The following is a 21,120-nucleotide window of genomic DNA, read 5'->3' on the forward strand; positions in this document are numbered from 1 at the left end:
CTATATCCTGAACGGATGTAGAAAGCACACATCTTTAACATTACCACACTTATAGAAAGATCAGAGCAGAGACAGTAGAATAACTTAGAAGTTTGTGGGTCATAAGTAGAAACTGGATTTGGAAGGGCCTCTTAAGCATGTCTGATTCAGTACAAACTAAGGATATATACCACAGCCAGCACAGAAACATTCATTAGCTAAAGGCCAGCTTGTAATAGCATCATTGTCTAGCTGTGCTGCATGTTTACCTTTAAGCACTGAAAAAAAAACCTTTCTAATATCTAAACAAAATGTTTCAATGTGGCTATGGATTTTTCACTATTTCTTTTTTTATCGATCCTAATCTCTGTCTTTATTTTCCTCCATTACAGGATCTCTATTTAAACCTTTCCATCTCCATTATAACTCCTCTTGGCTTTCAAACCAACTGTTCTACTACATGCCCTTCTGATTCCTTGGATTCTCCATGTTATATACAGAACTAAATGGTAGGACCAGTTTGGTGAAAACACCATATGCTTTGATTGTGTCATACAGAGAATTCAAATGGTGACAGAAACTTCCTCTCTGAAAGCTAGCTTTCATATTATCAGAACATTAAATGTTGGGCAGAAAAACTCTCAGTTGTTTTATTCAAGTGTAAACTATGACTACTATAATGCCAAACTTCCAGACAAAATGATCACAGTGATAAAATAGCGGCATGGCCATTACCACAGTGATCAGCTGCACTTACATTGAATTGGTTGCCTCGACTCCACAGGTACATATATACCTGGTACTGTAAACTCAGTCAAAACCCATAGGACCTCACAGGAACTCATTACTGTTGATCGACTAAATTAACATGGCTCAAAATTGCACTAAGATACTTACATTTATAGTCATAGTCAAAGTCTACTCTCATTATTAAAGAGAGAAGCCTCTCTTGCAGTGGACATCAATCAATGCAGAGGTATTTGGATGTTTATTGCTTAGAATTAATTATGTTTGAATGCTCAGAACTGAACATGCCATTTATGCTACACCTTAGGCTCAAGAAACAACATTGAAGAGGGAGAAGAAAGAACATAGAGATTCTTCAGACTATATCTTTCAGCACATGATACAGCCATACATACATAAGCTCATAGCAAACAGTTGCCTGTACTGGGCAAGCAGAAGATGGGATCTATGGATAGTTCAACTAGTTAGGGCTTAAGAAGAAGCTCATGAGCCCATGTCTTTACTTGATGAAGTGGTGGCTAGTGAAGAATTCTTGTGGAGGAATAGTCATTATCTCCAGTTGTGTACCCATGGTTAGTTCACCACATTCCAGCTTCAAAAACTATGGTCACAGCACTTACATGGTCCTCAGTAAAATCAGGGGATCACAAATAAAACTGAGATATATAATTGTGGAAAATCATTCTTTAGGAAGAAATAGTGTGAAATTGATTAAGGGAGGCAAAAGGGTTGTGGGACAGAGCAAACAAGGTGCTAAAGTCATGTATGGAAGTATCAAAAATAATTTAATTAATAAACATTTTTAAAAGGAAATAAAAGACACCCTGCATCAATAATGTTGAAGTGAGAAAAACTCCAGAAAACTGTTATCTGATTTTCACATATGTGGCATGGAAAATACTTGTCCCCAACATGCACACATACATACACACACACACACACACACACACACACACACACACACACACACAAACACATGCACATGCACATCTACAATCAATCAATAATGTAGAAAAATAAGATAATACAATTAATCTGGTAAAATGAAAAACAGGAAACAAGCAGGAATAAGGAATAGAGAAAGAGCTCTTACTCCTGCTTCCTTTTGCTCTCTCTTGCCCCTTTGTCCCTTCTCTCCCCATCCCCACCCACTCCCACCCCCACCTCCCACCACCACCCCTGCCTTTTCTCCATGGGCTCATGGCCAGCCTTATGCTACTCCTATCCTCTGCTCTTCTATTTCTCTACTTCTCTCTCTCTCTTTCTTTGCCCTACTACCCTCCTAAATCCTTTCCCCATGCCCTGAATAAACTCATTCTATACCAAAAATAAAAGGAGGAGGAGGAGGAGGAGGAGGAGGAGGAGGAGGAGAAGGGGGAAGAAGAAGAAGGAGGAAGAAGAAGAAGAAGAAGAAGAAGAAGAAGAAGAAGAAGAAGAAGAAGAAGAAGAAGAAGAAGAAGAAGAAAGGAGAAGAAGGAAGAAGGAAGGAAGAAGGAAGGGAGGAAGGAAGGAAGGAAGGGAGGAAGGAAGAAAAGAACCCTATTTTATGAATACACTGATACAAAGAGGGGTGTCTCAGGATATGCAAATACACATTGGTTTTAGAAATCAACTTATCTATTGGTATTTCTCAGGATCTCATCCTATATATCTGCTTCCATACCAAAATAAAATAAAATACATTTTGGGCAAAAATCCCAGGAGGAGTGAGTAAAGGAAGGAACTTTTAGTTGTTGCTGTTGCAGCTCTTGATCCCGTTTCTCGGACTGATTTGATTTTCTGCTTATCACTGCCTGGTTAATATGGCTTTTATTAGCCATTCCCTCTGTGCCTCTGTTCATGTATTTTTAAACAATCAGAAGGGATTTCCCAGCTTTACCAGACAAGTTTAGAGCAGATCAAAATAAATAACTCTCTATGGGAGTAATTTTGCTTATTGAAGGAATGGTTGCTTAGACTCGCCTGCTGAGGTATTTTTTTAATTGATGCTATATAACATCTGTCTGCTTTTGCAGCCTGGGATCCTCTGTTCCACCATCAGTTCTTTCTGGTATCAGTACATGCTTGCATGGAATCCCACTATGGCAATACACAGTATCCTTTAAGTGTATGGTGAAAAGATATATATTTAGTTAGTTAATTAGTTAGTTAGTTAATTAGTTAGTTAGACAAACTTTGCTACTGAGCTAAAATTATAGTTTTTTTAATTCAAAGTCAAGATAATTAGAAAAATGAAATAAAATAAATTTAAGGTATCTGATTCTTTGAGAGAAATATTTTCACCTTCAAGCAATCAACTTATAAAAGAATGGTAAAAGAACAACTTTATACAATCTGTATGAGTATGTGCATAAACTGCCATATTTCAACCAGTTCAAAAACAGTGGGGGATGACTAAAACAACTGTCAAGAACAGGAAGACTGATGTTAGGGATGAATCATCTGGAAATATGAGACCACAGTTGCATAAGTTTCGACATGCAAGAATGTGTGTGTTTAGCACGTACTAGAGAAAATACACTCACAGGAGGTTTATTTTTAATTATGTGTATGCAGCGGGGAACCTTCAGAGTCCAGAAGAGAGTGTCATCATCCTGGATCTGGATTTAAAAGCAGACTGTGAACACTGTGGTGTAGGTGCCAGGATCTGATTTTGAGTGCTGTTATAAGATCAGCATGCACTCTTACATGTGGAGACATATCTCCAGATCCCCTTCAAAAACTATAAGATAAATGTGCATGACTTTTAATGAATAGTGCGTTTAAAATATTAACAATTAAGACACAGCATTCGGGGTTGGGGATTTAGCTCAGTGGTAGAGTGCTTGCCCAGCAAGCGCAAGGCCCTGGGTTCGGTCCCCAGCTCCGAAAAAAAAAAAAAAAAAAAAAAAAAAAAGACACAGCATTCACTAAACGTTAACTCAAGGTATACTTGCAGTATATGCCATGCAGTGGTTGTAAGCTATTAACTTATTACACTTTTATTAAGAAAATGAAGTGGTGTCACTAATTTTCTAATATACTGAACTCTTGCAAATGACTGCCTAGTTTGAGGGAGTGACATAGCAATTAGTTCAATACTGACCCAGGATAATAAACAAGTTAGTCCTGAGGAGAAATAGTTGTTGCTCTGGTCTAATCCTGCACTGATTGCTACATAACTTATTTTTTAGTTCTCACTACAGCAAATATTTTTGAAGAAATTTGAAGAACTTAATAGAGAAATGTTAGAAACAAAGCATATAACAAGAACAAAACAAATGAAAATTTCCAAATAAATGCTTCACCATGCAGTTTTAAAAAAGATATCATGTACAAAGATCATAACAAAAATATCTTCAAACTATAATCTCCTTTTTTACTAATTTTTTTCCATAATTTGACATTCTCATTGCAAAAGAAAATTTTGATTCCATCATTTAAACAGAAGATGTATTGAAACTTGCAATAACTTTAGTCTAGACCGAAGTTCTATGTTTCCCTCCTCCAAGGGATGTTTTTCAGGAGTTTTATTGTTTGATTTTGTTTTGTTTTTCTGATCTTCCCTGTTGATAGAATTTCTAACTTCCCTACAACAGTTTAGAACCTTCAGAGCATTAACCCCTATCACAGACCTGGCTGCTTTAAGGGTCTATCATTTCTGAAACAGGGGAGGCTTGCTTTGTCATATTTAGGCACCATATCCTTTAGTGGATAAAGGTTAAACTCAACATAATTGTAGGAAGAAGCAACTGTTCTTGGTTGCTCCTTGACATATTAATAAGTACGGTACACAAACTTGTGCCTTGTACCATCTGCACTGTCACCCCTGACTTTTCAATAGGTTTATGGTATGATTAATCTGCTGGCTTATGAATGCAGTCCAAAACCAGAGACATTGTGACTATATGGTTAGGGCTAAAGTAATATAAGTATTCCTCAAATGTCAAATAGGGGTAAGAACTATTCTTATGTAAATCATATGTCATAGATTAACAGACATACATTGTATGTACTTTCATTGCATTTGTTTTCACACCTCACAAAATTAACCATTTAAAGCCATGAGCAACAGTGGAGCAAATAACTTACAGTGCTAGGTGACCAGAGCCTATACCTAGCTCCAAATCAAGTTTCTCCTCCAATTTATGCTCCCTACTATGTGTGCTCCCTACTATGTGTCTTCTTGTTTCTAGCCTAGGGCAGCTGGTCATTTTCATTCTTCTCGTGTTCTAGTTATTTCGTAGAATCATATATTATGCAACCTCTTGTACTCAGCTTCTTTCACATAGCACAGTTTTCTTTTTAAAACAAACAAACTTGTTTATTGTGGTTTTTGCCATATGGTAGCATTTTACATACAGGCTTTGATCTTCAAAATACCCTGGAGTCAGTAGAAAAACCTTTTAAATCAAGTTTTGTACAATAGAAACTTCTCAGCAGTCAAAATTTGGACTGTAAAAAAATACATGCAGAACATACTTTTCTGAAAAGCACCAAACTACATAAATGCAGAATGAAAACAGCATTTCCACTCCACTAAAAGTAGTCATCATTAAAGATGTAAAAGTCTCCTAACTTCACTAGGCACCGTTCACTTTTTAAACAGAAAATAGTGTCCATAAACAATATCCCAAATCTATAGCAGGTTTCAGAATGGCTTGGACTTGATGCTTTAATAGCGACGAGATGAGTAGGATCATGATCGAGAACAAGACCTGTATCCTCCACAACTGTAGTAAGGAGAAGGTGACTGTCTTCTGTAAATCTGATCCCTGTCTTGAGCTGCTCTCCATCCACCATCTCCTCCACCGCCTCCTCTGTATGGTCTGCTATAATAGTCCCGGTCATCATAACCCCGATCATATCCTCTGTCATAATAGCCCTGGCATCGTGAACTGCCACAAGTGGGTCTCTCCATATAAATTCCTGGTGTTGGGGTGTGGAGTCTTTTTGTGATAGAGAAATCAACCCTACTTTGACATCCATCAAGCTCCATTCCATTGGCATGTTCTTTAGCTTCCTTGGCATCATCTATATTTTCAAAACACACAAAGGCAAATTCTCTTGACTGACTAGACTGCTGGTCATACACAATGGACACATCAGCCACGGGGCCATATTTAGAGAACACTTCCCTTAGATCTCTTTCTGTAATGTACAAGCTCAATCCAAACACTCCAAGAAAATAGTTGGGGTCAGGATTTTCCCAGTTCCCACCATGATTCCTTTGAGTAGAGATGGGAGAATGGGTGTGGGTGTGGTGTCTGCGATAATCTCATCTGTAAAACCTACTTCGGGATCATCTGTAAGAGCGAGACCGTGTTCGTAACCTTGTATAATGCCTTCTAGAACTTCTTCTGGATCTAGGCCGAAATTCAGATCTGGATCTTGACTTTGATCTAGGATGCCTTGAATCTTCCTTGAAGCGAGACCTTGCAGGTGTATGCGGTACAGATTTCCGAGATCCATGAGCACCTGCACATCAGGAGGAAGAACGCGATTATTGCTAACTGTTGTTCTGCTCCTGATACAGCTCATGACTCCAGGTTGCCCTCACTGCTACTGGCCTTTACTGAATCTGTCAAGCTCCAGCCTTCCTTACAGAGGCTCCACCAAAGCCTCACACTATGCCACTCTAAGAAAGTAGCCCACAGTCGACAGAGAGAGAGAGAGAGAGAGAGAGAGAGAGAGAGAGAGAGAGAGAGAGAGAGAGAGAGAGAGAGAGACACAGAGAGAGAGAATTTTAATTGCTGTAAGCAATCAGACTAAAAACAAGTGTATGTGGAAATTGTGTCCATTCTGTGTTCAATTATTTTGTTAATTTACCAGTAATGAAAAGAGTGTGTCATTAATTAATCTTAAATTTCACTTTATGAGGAGCCACCTGCTTCCCACATAGGATGAATCACTGTGCGTTCCACTAGCAATCTACAAATTATTGATATTTTTACTTCCTTACTAACTCATGTGGTTTTACTGTTATCCATATTATGCTTTATGATATTTGGAATTATATTTTACCATGTAGTAACTATGTTGAATGTGTTATTTGTCCTTATAGATCATTTGTATATCTTCTTTAGAGAAATGTTTTTATGATCTATTTACTCACTATTTAATTATTTTGGTTACTTTGTATTGTTATATTTTGTATATTGTACATTAGATAATTTAATTATATTTTAGTTCTCTGTTTACCAAATAATGCCAAATAAACAAACCAGATTAATAAATGAGACTTCATGAAGCTATAATACTGGGCAGAGGATTCTACCACCCAGGAATATGGCAGCCCACAGGTATGCGAAATCTTTAACTTTTTGCAAGTCTTTTCTTTTTAAGATTTATTTATTTATTATGTATACAGCATTTTGCCTACATGTATGTCTGTTATACATCAGAGGGTACCATATCACATTATAGATGATTATGAGTATCCATGTGGTTACTGGGAATTGAGCTCAGAAGCTCTGAAAGGGGAATCAGTACTCTTAACCCTGAGCCGTCTCTCTAGCCCCTCTCTAATTTTTTCTATATGTCTGATACATTCTTATGTCAAATACACTCTATATCCCAGACAATGTATTCACTCATATATTGATACAAAATATTTTATTTTAATGAAGCCCATTTTTTTAAATTTTAGTGTCATTTTTACATCTAAGAATTTCTGCCAAATCCATAATCATGGAGATATATGCCTATGTTTGATTTTACAAGAGTAATTATTTGGCCTCTTATGTATATGTAGGTTACTGATCTATAGCTAACCAACTTTTCAGTGGTGTAAAGTAAGAATCCAACTTCAGTTAATATATCTGAGATTGGCTATTTCAGCATGCACATGTAAATAAAATCATGATGGCTTTGTCTTTGTGCTTTCAGGTTTTTTAATTTCATATAGTGATTTATAATTTTCTTCACACTGCAAATGGTAGCACAGTTTTAGGGCTAAATAGTATCCCATCCTGGATTCTTTTAATCTGTTCATTTTATAGAAGTTTATACAAAATAAATTGGTCAGTGAATTTATCAGAGGTAAGGAGCAAATACAGAGTCCTCCAATGTCCTCTTATTTCCAAAATTCTTAACTCATAAGTATCTCATTCTCATTCTCTCTCTCTCTCTCTCTCTCTCTCTCTCTCTCTCTCTCTGTCTGTCTGTCTCTCTCTCCCTTCTGTCCTCCATCTCTCCTTTTCACCCCTTTTCTCCTCCTTCTTTCCCTTATTTCACTCCTTTCTCTTTATTTTGGAAAAATAATGTGGATCTTCAAAAAACTCATATTCATTGCAAGGTCCTATGTATCTTCAATCAGTCTGAGAGAATTGATTGAGGCACATGTCACAAACAACTATTTCTGCTCTTAATTGCTGAAACTTTTATTAAGGAAGATAAATTAATATGATGCCATGGCATGTTACACTTAACCAGCTACTTTGTGCTATATGTTAGAGATTCAGCAGAATATTGTCATTCTACTCAAAGCAAAATGCCCATCATCTATCTTAATCATGGGAGAAAAAAAGATAGAGAGATAGAAAGATAGTGACCGAGAGACAGAGAGATAGAGAGACAGAGATAGTTAAATAGATGGGTGGAGATCAATTGATATTTGATTGCCTTGACCATGTATTATACCTCAGAAGTTAGTTATTTTCAAGGGATATGTTGGATCTTATAACACTGAAAGTTAAGAATCTCTCACATGCAAAAACAATTAGAATCTATTCAAATTTAATCTAAGATTTAGTTAGTTGAATATGTCTGCCAATTATTTTATATAAAATATAACATTTCTAATGTCAGCCACTAGATTTTGAAACTAACAATGTTCTGTCTATTTTTATGATTAATGTAACTTGTCTGTATTTCTATTTTTTGTTTCAAGGGAGAAATACATTTGCATAAATATGTGTATTTCACACCTATTAAATTAAAGCACTCTGAAGTAAAGGTTTTTCAAGCAAATCACTGAGAAGTAAAGTTCATAAAAACTATGAATTCCAAAAGAAATAGATTTTAGTAAGGCTCAGATAATTGAAGAAAGTTTTCCTCTGGAGAGTATTTTTTAGACTTCATTCTGACGTTCACCTGAATTTCTATGATAATAATTACCAAGTAGAATTGGTCTACCTTGCTTGATGGATAGCACTACAAATATCTTAAGACATTCTCATAACTATAGGCTGCGTAAAAGTGTGCTCATTTGGAATGGAGTATAAACATCCAGGACTGTGTCAGTCCATAGAGGCTGTGGAAGGTTGAAAAACTAGAAATAAAGAAACACTGACTTATTTCTGTGTTGAATAGCACACCAGTGCTGTCTGTGATCCAACTCTAGAAATATAGAAGTAATCGAAGTCAGCGACCCTTGGGGATCCTTCTATGTAGCTGTGCATATAGAAATTCCTTTGGCTGCCATTTATTTTTAACATTTCTTGAATCAACCACAAGTAAATAATCATGCTGGGGTTTGAGGAGTGTATATTTACACATGCTGTGCCTTAGCATCTAATATTTGTAGCTACGCATCTTAGAAGACCCACAGCTTGCCAAGTGGACTGTGGAGCAGAGGGTCTAGCTGTGGATTTGTTTCTCTCAGTTGCAATCTCCGATTTAAACTAGCAGTGCGGAATTGGCAAGCTGCTCAAGCCTGATTCTTGGGTTGCTCAACTGTGAAATAAGAAAGTCCAACAGCATGCTCTCTAAGGCTGGGTTAGTTGACTTTTATGTTGCTGTGACAATAATATCCCAGAAAAACAGCTTACAGGAAGTGTGTTTTACTTTGACTGAGGGCTTCAAGAGACTTCATTCCATCATAGCAAGGATGATCAGTTGAGATAGTTCTGTGCATATGATGAGGGTGTAGATGAGGAGTGTAGATTTTGAATATTCTTCTTTATTTTTATCATTATAAGGAGATGTATGCAAGATTAAAATGGTCAGGGAACTTAAAGAGACAAATATCAAATTCATACACACAAATTTCTCCTTTCATTTGGAGATTAGTATTTAACTTACATCTTGTTTGCTTTCTCTCTCTCTCTCTCTCTCTCTCTCTCTCTCTCTCTCTCCTTCCCTCTCTCTTCTTTCCTTCCTTCCTTTTTCCTTTCTATTTATTTTTGAATTTTGATGTCCTTCCCCATAAAACTCGCATATTTCTTCAGCATCTTTGGGACTTTATCCTTATCAGTCATTTAAAGATGTTACTCAGAAGTACAAGTCACAGGCCACATCTGCAGTCAGCTATAATCTTAAACCCAGCCTTGGTTATTATTTTAGATTGCCTATTCGTACCCCATAAAGGTTATAACACCTTTAAAACAGGACAATAAACTGTAACAAGGTATTCAAATCAGAAGCCCATGGGACAAATTTCTAGTATTAACAATTAAGGAGAACCTTAGATTATGCATTTGTATTGGAAATGAACTGAAGCACCTGTCTTAAGTCATGTAATCGAAGTTTAGTTCAAAACCAAAAATGGAAAATTAACATTATTATTTGGGATATTTTTCAAAGAAAAACATAGTGGACTGCCTTAAAAAAAAGAATTGAGCAGATGTGTGTAGCAATGGGGGCTGGGGAACTGGAGGAAGCCACCAGAAAGTCCCAGGTGCCAGAAAAGCGAGAGGCTCCCCAGGTCCCAAAAATAATGACATTAACTGAAATACTCAACAAAGGGGAAGGAGAACTTGTGGAGACCATATCCAGAGGTTAGGCAAGGCCCCCAACTGGGGGATGGGACCATCAACTCATCTCCAAATTTTTAACCCAGAAGTACTCCTGCTTAAAAGAATTATGGAGACAAAGTGTAGAACGGAGACTGAAGGAAAGGCCATCCAGAGCCCGCTCCATCTGGGGATTCATCCCATATACAGACACCAAATGGTGACACTATTGCTGACGCCAAGACATGCTTGCTGATGTAGCTGTCTCCTGAGAGGCTCTGCCAAAGCCAGACCAATAGGGAGGCGGATGCTTGCAACCAACCATTGGAATAAGCACAGGGACCCCAATGGAGAAATTAAGGATAGGACTGAAGAAGTTGCAGGAATTTGCAACCCCATAGGAAGAATAACAATAACAACCAACTAGAACCCCCAGACATATCAGGGGCTAAATCACCAACCAAAGATTACACATGGTGGGGACCCATAGCTCCATCTGCGTATGTAGCAGAGAATGGCCTTACCTGGCATCAGTGAGAGGAGAGACCCTTGGTCCTGTGAAGGTTTGATGCCCCATTGTAGGAATGTCAGGGCAGTGAGGAGGGAATGGATGGGTAGTTAGGTATGGGAGCACCCTCATAGAAACAAGGGGACTGGGGATGGGATAGGTAGTTTGCAGAGGGGAAACATGGAATGGAGATAACATTAGGAATGTAAATAAAGAAAATATCCACTAAAAATAGATAAATATCTAAGCTCTACAGAAGAACTGTCTAATAATAAATACCCATACAGAGCATTCAATACATTAGCCACCTGTGACTGTTAAGTTCCTGAGATATGACTAATATAAACTAGGCACTGACAGTATGGAATAGAAATTAAGTTATAATGGCTACATATGGGGCATAACTTAATGGGTTTACCAGGACAGAAAATTCTACTCCCTCTCTTTTCTCATCCCACTGTGTGTGTGTGTGTGTGTGTGTGTGTGTGTGTGTGTGTGTGTGCAGGCTTGCCTGTGCCTGTGTGTGTGTGAATGGTTGATGCAGTTGATATTTCAATCACCCTTCTGCTTTATTTTTATTGCACAGTCTCAAACTTGCCAATGGAGATGACTGTTTATGCTACATAGGCTAACCAGAAAGCTATTGGTCCCAACTGTCTGAACCACTAGACCTGAGATTAAAGACAACCATAGCTTTTAAGTTTTAATGTGGGTGCTGGGGATCAAAGTGTGAACATTCAATGAGCTATCTTCTTCTTCAAGTGGTTCTTTTCTTTTATTTTTTTTAAGAAAGAAGATTTTTAATTTTCATTTATTATACATATCCATGCCAGTAACAAACAATTTTGTTTACATCTATAGATCTAACTAAACAAAAATAACATTTCTTTTTACTTAGATATTTTATGTATTTACATTTCAAATATTATCCCATTTCTCCCTCTCCCAGTCTCCCCATCCTTCTCCCCCTGTTTATATGAGGATGCTCTTCCTCCCCAGCTCCGCTCCCACCTGTCTACTTTCACCTCACCACCCTGGCATTCCCCTACGCTTGTGGAAATAAGCCTTCATAGGACCAAGGGCTTCTCCTATTGATGCTAGACAATGCCATCCTCTGCTACATATGCAGCTGGAGGCATGGGTTCCTCCCTGTGTACCCAGTTGTGGTGACACACACCAGTAGGATTTGCTGAAAGAGGCAGAGGCAGAGGCAGGAGGATCATAAGTTTGAGGTCAGCCTGGGTTATATTGCTCAAGTCTCTTAAGTGGCTCCTGTGAGCTATATGAGTTAAACTCTCTCAAACACATCCTTTCATACCAAACTGATATATACCAAGCTATGTGGGTCAATAGCTAGTGTTGACAATTCTGTTTAAATGCTTCATGTGCAATGAACTCTAACAATGACTTGATTTTGTAAGCCCTACACTACATAATTTTTAACGTCATGCAATATACCACCTAGTAGGAAATAGAGACTCGCTTCTGTACAACACCACAGTATCAAGATACCCCTTCACACATAAGTGCCAAGACACAACTGGAATAGTGACAAGCATATTAGAATGGTTTAAAACATGAGAAAGTATGGCCACAATTTCAGCCTTAAATACTTAGTGATTGTTGTTGTATGAAACCAGATTGTTTTCATAGTGTTAAGTACATTGACAAGAAAATGTAAAAGGTGAAAGGGGTACCTAACTTCCTGAAACAAATATGAAGCTGGACTAACAAATCATTGATGGAACACTAAACTATCAATAGACTGTATTGATGAGGATGTTATTGGATTTTGCTGCTAGGAACTGGAGTTTAAAATCTTTAAGATACTAACCAAGACCTTGGGAATAGAAAGAGTCATCTCTATAGTGTAAGCATCTAATATACTGGACTTGGTACTGGAAAAGGCAGTCAAATGATGAATATCATTTTATCAGTGGCTCTCAAACTCAGCTTTACCTTAGAGACGCCTGTGGGCTTCCAAACTAAGAAATTCACAATATAGAGAAAAGAAAACAAATTTGCTGAGGCCATTCTAGCAACTAATTAAATCAGAATTCTCTGTAGGCATCAATTTTTATTTAAAGCTTCATGTGCCATTCTGATGTGCAGCCAAATTTGAGCACCACTATTGGAGGTGAACTGTAAGAATGCAGAATGACAAATATGAGTCAGATTATAAATTTAAATATATTCTGCCTCAGGTACAAAATCATAAGCTGAAATGCAAAACTAAACAATTGACCAAGTTCTTGATACTCCAGTGTGTCTTGGCCAAAACACCTTGGATTGACAGTACAACTAGGCTACAAGAAGACTCACTAACAAAAAAAAAAAAAGAATCAGAAGAAGAACAAAAAACTAAACTTTTTTTTATTAACGAGTATTTCTTATTTACATTTCGAATGTTATTCCCTTTCCCGGTTTCCGAGCCAACATCCCCCTAACCCCTCCCCCTCCCCTTCTTTATGGGTGTTCCCTTCCCCATCCTCCCCCATTACCGCCTTGCCCCCATCTACCACAAGGTAGGGAAGATAGATTTTCACCTACATAGGTTCAAAGACCAACTACCCACATCAAATCCAGGTACAGTAGCAAACAACTGTATCTCCAGTGCTTGAGAAGAGAAGGCAAATCCCTGAGTCTCACTAATTAGACAACTTACCTAAAACAGTGTGCTGGCTTCAGTGAAAGAGATTGCCTCAAAAAGCAATATAGGGAGGCCTGTTGTGTTGAAATCTGGTCATTGCTTGCCTCATGTATACACAGATTCTACATAAACACAGGTGCAAATATACCAAACATATAACAAATATAAATAAAGTAATTCATCACAATTAATAATCAGTAACAAAAAAATAAAACTCTAAGGTTTTAGGATTTTTCTGCTTATTCATGCAGATGATCCAGTTCAAATTCTTAGAACCAATGGTGACAGTGTCATGTAACTCCAACTCCAGGAGACATGCTACTATGACCTCTACAGACAACTACTTACATACACACACACACACACACACACACACACACACACACACACACATATGTGTGTGTGTATATATATATATATATATATATATGAGAGAGAGAGAGAATTAGATAAATAAACCTAAACAATAATGTCTAAGATTTTAAGACAATTTAATGACAGCATGAATGAGTATGAAGGAGTATATGGTTTATAATGATTGTTAATATACAAGAAAAATGAACATTAGGAACATATATCATTAACAGAAGTTTAATTTGAAAGAGTTTCTCCAGACATATTCTAAGGACTTATTGTCACCTGTAATTTGATACATGAAAACAAAAATATGAGGAAAAGAGTATCCTTTGGAGTGGATGTATCTTCAAAGAATATGTTCTTAGGGAAATGTGTTCAAATGCCACCCACTCTAGTAATATCAGAGTAAACTTACATCTCTAGAAGAAAGAGAAAACTCACACTCAAAAAGGAGTAGATGGCATGGAATAGCCAATTACTAAATATTGGAGACAAATTTTCCAAATTAAAAAGCTTAGGAAAGAAAAGGAAGACATCACAACAGACGCAAAGGAAACACAGGTAAATCATAAGAAGATGTTTTCCAAACATGTACTCCACAAAATTAAAAAATCTAAAAGAATTGGTTATATTACTGGACTATTTACCCCTTGGCAAAGTTAAATCAAAACAAGATAAACAATGTAAACAAACCTGTGAACCTTACTAAAATAGAAGAAATAATTTTAAAAAATAACAACCAAATCCAAAAAAAAAACCAACAAAACAAAACAAGCCAAATTATACAAAGAAAAATGATGTAAAACAAAAATAAAAGCAACAACAAAAAATGCCAAAAAATCCCCCAAAATACAAAAAATAAAAAAATAAAAAAATTCAGCCAGATGGTATTAGTTCAGAATTGTACCAGACTTTCAAAGAACAGTTAATTTCAATACTCCTCGACTTATTCTACAAAAGAGAAAACAAAGGAACCTATGTAAATCTATTCTCTGGTGTCATACCCTAATTCTCAAACCTAAAAGTTTTGAAAACAATAAAGTAAATTGGAGACCAATTTCCCTCAAGTGCATAGTAGATCCAGGGGAGAAGAGAGAAGGGAGGAGTGGAAGGAGTGGAAACTGTGTTTGCATTGTATTGTGAGAGAAGACTATTTTAAATAATAATAAATAATAAACTTGCAAACCATATTCAATAACACAACAAAAATACCATCCCCCTTATTCATGTAGAATTTACATCAGGTGTTTCTACAATGTAAACAATATGAAAGCAAAAAAAATCATAAGATCATCTAATCAGATGTAGAAAAAGCCTTTGACAAGTCCAATACTCCTTCATGATGTAAGTCCTAGAGAGATTAGACATACAAGGATGATAGCTAAATATAATACAATCAATTTACAACAAGCTCACAGCCAAAAGTCATTTTTAATTGAGAGAATCACCACTAAAATTGGGAGCACCTTCTCTTCTTACCTATTCAAGAGATTATGTGCCTGGTAAACTAGGTCATTAAATAAACGGAGATCAAGGAGATACAAATGGGAATGGAGAAAGTAAAACAAACTTTCATTTTAGATGATATGATTGTATGCATAAGTGACAATGAAAATTTCATTGGGTAATGACTACATCTGCTGAGCAGCTTCCCTTTTGGGAAGATAGCTGGATAAAAAATCAACTAACAGAAAAATCACTTTTTCTTCTATATACAAATAGCAAAGAAATGGATTGAGAAAAAAATCATGGAAACAACAACAGCCTTAAATAAAAAAAAATTCATGAGGTAGCTTTATCCAAGCAAGTGAAAGATGTATATGATAAAATATTTAATGTATTAGAGAAGAAATCAGAAGATGGAAAGATTTCCCATGCTCGTGGATTGACAGGATTATTATAGTAATAAGAATGGCCATCCTACAAAAGCAATCTACAGAGTTAGTATGGTCCCTATCAAAATTCCAACACAATTCTTCACAGATCTTGAAATAACAATTCTCAAACTTATGTAGGAAAGCAAAACAAAAACAAATAAAAACTAGAACAGCAAAAATAAAATCCTGAATTCAGAAAAAAAGGAAGGAAGGAAGGAAGGAAGGAAGGAAGGAAGGAAGGAAGGAAGGAAGGAAGGAAGGAAGGAAGACAACTGCTGGAAATATCACCAGCACCAATTTGAAGTTATTCAACTGGGCTACAGTAATAAAAACAGCATCAGCATGAAATTGGCACATGCCTTCCATCAAGGGAATTGAAATGAAGACCCAGGCATAAATCCACACAACTATGGACACCTGGATTTTTATCTAGAAATGCACTGTGGAAAGGACAGTGTCTTTCATGATAGTGTGGATCAAACTGGATGACTGCATGTAGGAGAATACAAATACAGCCATACTTATTACCCTAAACAAAACTCAACTTCAAATGGATCAAATAACTCAAAATAAAGCAAGATACATTGAAGACAGTGTAGAGAAAAGCTTGGGAATCATTAGCACAAGAAAAGATGTTCTGAACAGAACTCCATTAGTACACACACTAAAGTCAATAATTAATGAATGAAACCTCATGAAATTAACACATTATTGCATGGAAACAGCAAAGTGGCAGCATTAAAAATGGGAATTTTTAAAAACTATATCCCCCATAGAGGGTTAATATCCAAATTATATGAAGAACTCAATAAAACTAGATATCCACAAAACAAATAACCCAATTCAAATCATGGATAACAGATCTAGAGAATTCTTAAAAGTTAAAACACAATGCCTGAGAAATATTTAAAGAAACATTCAGTATCTTCAGTATCTAAACCAGTTCAAAATTTCACCTCACAGCAGTCAGATTAGTAACAGTTGGCAGCCCATGCCTGCAGAGAAGTAGAGTAAGGGAAACATCAATTCACTGATGGTGGGAGTACAAATATGTACACTCACTATGGCCATTACTCAGGAAGACTGTATCAATCTACCTTGGTATACCTCCTACTAATTTAGTAAACCAGTATAGTCCATGACAAATATTTATAAGATACAAATAAGTGTAAGACTGCACGAATATGTGTAGTCTTAAGACATCTATTGTGTTTTGACAACAGCTTCCAGATTTTCTCATATTTACCTTAGGAAGCAGAGCTGGTCCACAATCTGAGATAGATGTGATTGCTCCTAACCAAATCTAATCCTCCAAATCATCTCTCTTGATTTCAATTTTCCATTAATAAGCCCATTCATAATCATTCTTTCTATTCACCTCACAGACACAAACAAGAATAAAAGCCACATACAGTTATTTCACTTGCTTGGTTAGAGTCACACTAAGGTATTTTATGATATTGGGACTGTTGGGAAGGGTGTCATTTCCTTAATTTCTTTCTCAACCTGTTTATCGTTTAAGTAGAGGAAGACTACAGATTTGTTTGAGTTAATTTTATACCCAGCCACTTGGCTAAAGTTCAGGCTTAGTAGTTCTCTGGTGGAAATTTTGGGGTCACTTAAGTATACTACCACATCATCTGAAAATAGTGATATTTTGACTTCTTTCCAGTTTGTATCCCTTTGACCTAATTTCGTTTTCTGATTGCTCTGGCTAGGACTTCAAGTACTATATTGAATAAGTAGGGGAGAGTGGGCAGCCTTGTCTACTCCCTGATTTTAGTGGGATTGCTTCAAACTTCTCTCCATTTAGTTTAATGCTAGCTACTGCTTTGCTGTATATTGCTTTCACAATGTTTAGGTATGGACCTTGAATTACTGGCCTTCTATGACTTTTACCATGAAGGGGTGTTGAATTTTGTCTAATGATTTCTCAGCATCTAATGGAATGATAATGTGGTTCTTTGAGTTTGTTTATATAGTGATACATTGATGGGTAATGACATATTGAACCATTCCTGCATCCCTGGGAAGAAGCCTACTTTATCATGATGGATGATCATTTTGAAGTGTTCTAGGATTAGGTTTGTGAGAATTTTATTGAGTATTTTTGCGTTGAAATTCATAAGGGAAATTGGTCTGAAGTTCTCTTTCTTTGTTGGGTCTTTGTGTGATTTAGGTTTAAGCCTAACTGTGGCTTCATAAGAGGGAATTCGGTAGTTCTCCATCTGTTTCTATTCTGTGGAATAGTTTGGAAATTATTGGTATGAGATCTTCTATGGTGGTCTGATAGAATTCTGTTCTAAACCCATTTGGTACTGGACTCTTTTTGGTTGGGAGATTTTTTAATAACTGCTTCTATATTTTAGGAGTTATGGTGCTGTTTAGACGATTTATCTGTCCCTGATTTAACTTTAGTACCAGGTATTTGTCTAGAAAATTCTCCATTTCCTCCAGATTTTCCAGTTTTGTTGAACATAGGCTTTTGTAGTAGGATCTCATGATTTTTTTAATTTCCTCAGATTTTGTTGTTATAGACATAACAGCATAATCATTTCTGATTTTGTTAATTTAAATACACTCTCTGTTTCCTCTGACTAGTCTGGCTAAGGACTTATCTATCTTGTTGATTTTCTCAAAGAACCAGCTCCTGTTTTTGTTGATTCTTTATATAGCTCCTTTTGTTTCTACTTGGTTTATTTCAGCCCTTGGCTTGATTATTTCCAGCCTTCCACTCCTCTTGGGTGTATTTGCTTCTCTTTGTTCTAGAGCTTTTAAGTGTGCTGTCAAGCTACTGATGTATGCTTTCTCCTGTTTCTTTATGGAGGGACTCAGAGCTATGAGTTTTCCTCTAAGCACTGCTTTCATTGTGTCCCATAAGTTTGGCTATGTTGTGCCTTCATTTTCATTAAATTCTAAAAAGTCTTTAATTTCTTTATTTCTTCCTTGACCAAGTTATCACTGACTAGAGCATTGTTCAAATTCCATGTATATATGGGCTTTCTGTTACTTTTGTTGTTATTGAAGACCAGCCTTAGTCCATCGTGCTCTGACAGGATGCATAGGATTATTGCAATCTTCTTGTGTCTGTTGAGGCCTGTTTTGTGACTGATTATATGTTCAGTTTTGGAGAAGGTACCATGAGGTTCTGAAAAGAAGGTATATTCTTTTGTATTAGGATGAATTATTCTATAAATATCTGTTCAATCCATTTGGTTCATATCTTCTATTGTCTTCTCTATGTTTCTTTTAATTTCTGTTTCCATGATCTGTCCATTGATGAGACTGGGGTGTTGAAATCTCCTGTTATTATTGTTGTGAGGTGCAATGTGTGCTTTGATCCTTAATAAGGTTTCTTTTATGAATGTAGGAGTCCTTACATTTGAAGCATAGATATTTAGGATTGAGAGTTCATCTTGGTAGAATTTTCCTTTGATGAATATGAAGTGTCCTTCCTTATCTTTTTTGATAACTTTTGGTTGAAAGTCAATTTTATTCAATATTGGAATGGCTACTCCAGCTTTTAACATTGGACCATTTGCTTATAAAGTTGTTATCCAGCCTATTACTCTGAGGTAGTGTCTGTCTTTGTTTCTGTTGTGTTTTTCCTGTACTGTATGTAGCAAAATTCTGGGTCCTGTTTATGTGTCCAGTATGTTATTCTATGTCTTTTTATCAGAGAATTGAGTCCATTGATATTAAGAGATATTAAGGAATAGTGATTGTTGTTTCCTTTTATTTTTGATGTTAAAGGTGGAATTATTTTTGTGTGTGTCTCTTCTTTTGGTTTCCTTGCAATTAGATTACTTTCTTGCTTTTTCCAGAGTGTAGTTTCTCTTGTGTTGGAGTTTTCCATCTATTATCCTTTGTAGGGCTGGATTTGTAGAAAGATATTGTGTAAATTTGGTTTTGTCATGAAATATCTTGGTTTCTCCATCTATGTTAATTGAGTGTTTTGCTGGATATAGTAGCCTGGGCTGGTATTTGTGTTCTCTTGGGATCTGTAGGACATCTTCCCAGGATCATTAGGCTTTCATAGTTTCTGGTGAGAAATCTGGTATAGTTCTTATAGGTCTGCCTTTATATACTTGACCTTTTTTCCCTCACTTCTTTTAATATTCTTTATTTGTTTGGTGCATTTGGTGTTTTGACTGTTATGTGACGGGAGGAATTTCTCTTTTTTTCCAATCTATTTGGAGTTCTCTAGGCTTTATGTATGTTTATGGGCATCTCTTTCTTTATGTTAGGGAAGTTTTCTTCTATGATTCTGTTGAAGATATTTACTGACCCTCTAAGTTGGGAGTCTTGGTTCTCTTCTATACCTATTATCCTTAGGTTTGATCTTCTCATTGTGTCCTGGATTTTCTGGATGTTTTGGGCTAGAAGCTTTTTGCATTTTACATTATCCTTGATGGTTGTGTCAAATGTTTTCAATGATCTCTTCTCTCCCTAGATTCTCTTTTCTTTGTCTTGTATTCTGTTGGTAATGCTTGCAGCTCTTACTCCTGACCTCTTTCCTAGGTTTTCTATCTCTAGGTTGTGTCCCTTTCTGCTTTCTTTATTGTTTCTATTTTCATTTTTAGATCCTGGATTTTTTTCCCAATTCCTTCAACTTCTTGCTTGTGTTTTCCTGTAATTCTTTATGGGATTTTGTGTTTGCTCTTTAAGGGCTTCTACTTTTAACTTGTGTTGTCCTGTATTTCTTTAAAGGATTTATTTATGTACTTCTTAAATCCTTTATCATCATCATAAGATGTCTGGATACCCAGTATTTGCTTTGGTGGGAGACCTGGGCTCTAATGATGCAAGTAGTCTTGGTTTCTGTTGCTTAGGTTCCTTTGCTTGCCTCTTGCCATCAGGTTGTCTCTGAGGATAGATTGTCTTGCTGTCTTTGACAGTGACTTAACCCTCCTGTGGGCCTGTGTGTCAGCACGCCTGTAGACTTGTTTTCTTTCAGCCTGATCTGAGAACAATGAGGTGTTTCCGGTTTTGTGTGACCTGAAGCCTCCAGATGGGTTGCTTGACACAAAAGATGTGGTCTTACCTCTGTTCTCAGGGTGTAGGGAGTCATGGTGACTGGCTTTCAGCTCTTGACACAGGCAGAACTAGAAGGGTCCTGCCCCTGGCTGCTCCTAGGTCCCTTTGCCAAGAGGGCATAGATGTCACTAGTCGATTTCCTCTTGGGTCAGGAATGTGCAGAAAGTAGTTGTCTCCTCTGAGGTCTCATGATTATCCATACTTCTGAGTGTCTGGCTCTCTCCCCCATGGGATTTGGGTGCCGGGAGCTGTTGGACAGGTTCAGTTCAGTTCAGGGCACAGGTAGAAACCAGCAGGTTCCTGCAGCTGACT

General features: G+C 36.8%; 1 pseudogene; it reads right to left on the minus strand.

The window, feature by feature from the left end:
• Nucleotides 1–5,380: 5,380 nt before the first annotated feature.
• Tra2b-ps2 (transformer 2 beta, pseudogene 2) lies at nt 5,381–20,842 on the minus strand (annotated as a pseudogene).
• Nucleotides 20,843–21,120: the final 278 nt, after the last annotated feature.

Source organism: Rattus norvegicus, chromosome 4, assembly GCF_036323735.1.
Source record: "Rattus norvegicus strain BN/NHsdMcwi chromosome 4, GRCr8, whole genome shotgun sequence".
Lineage (NCBI taxonomy): Eukaryota > Metazoa > Chordata > Mammalia > Rodentia > Muridae > Rattus > Rattus norvegicus.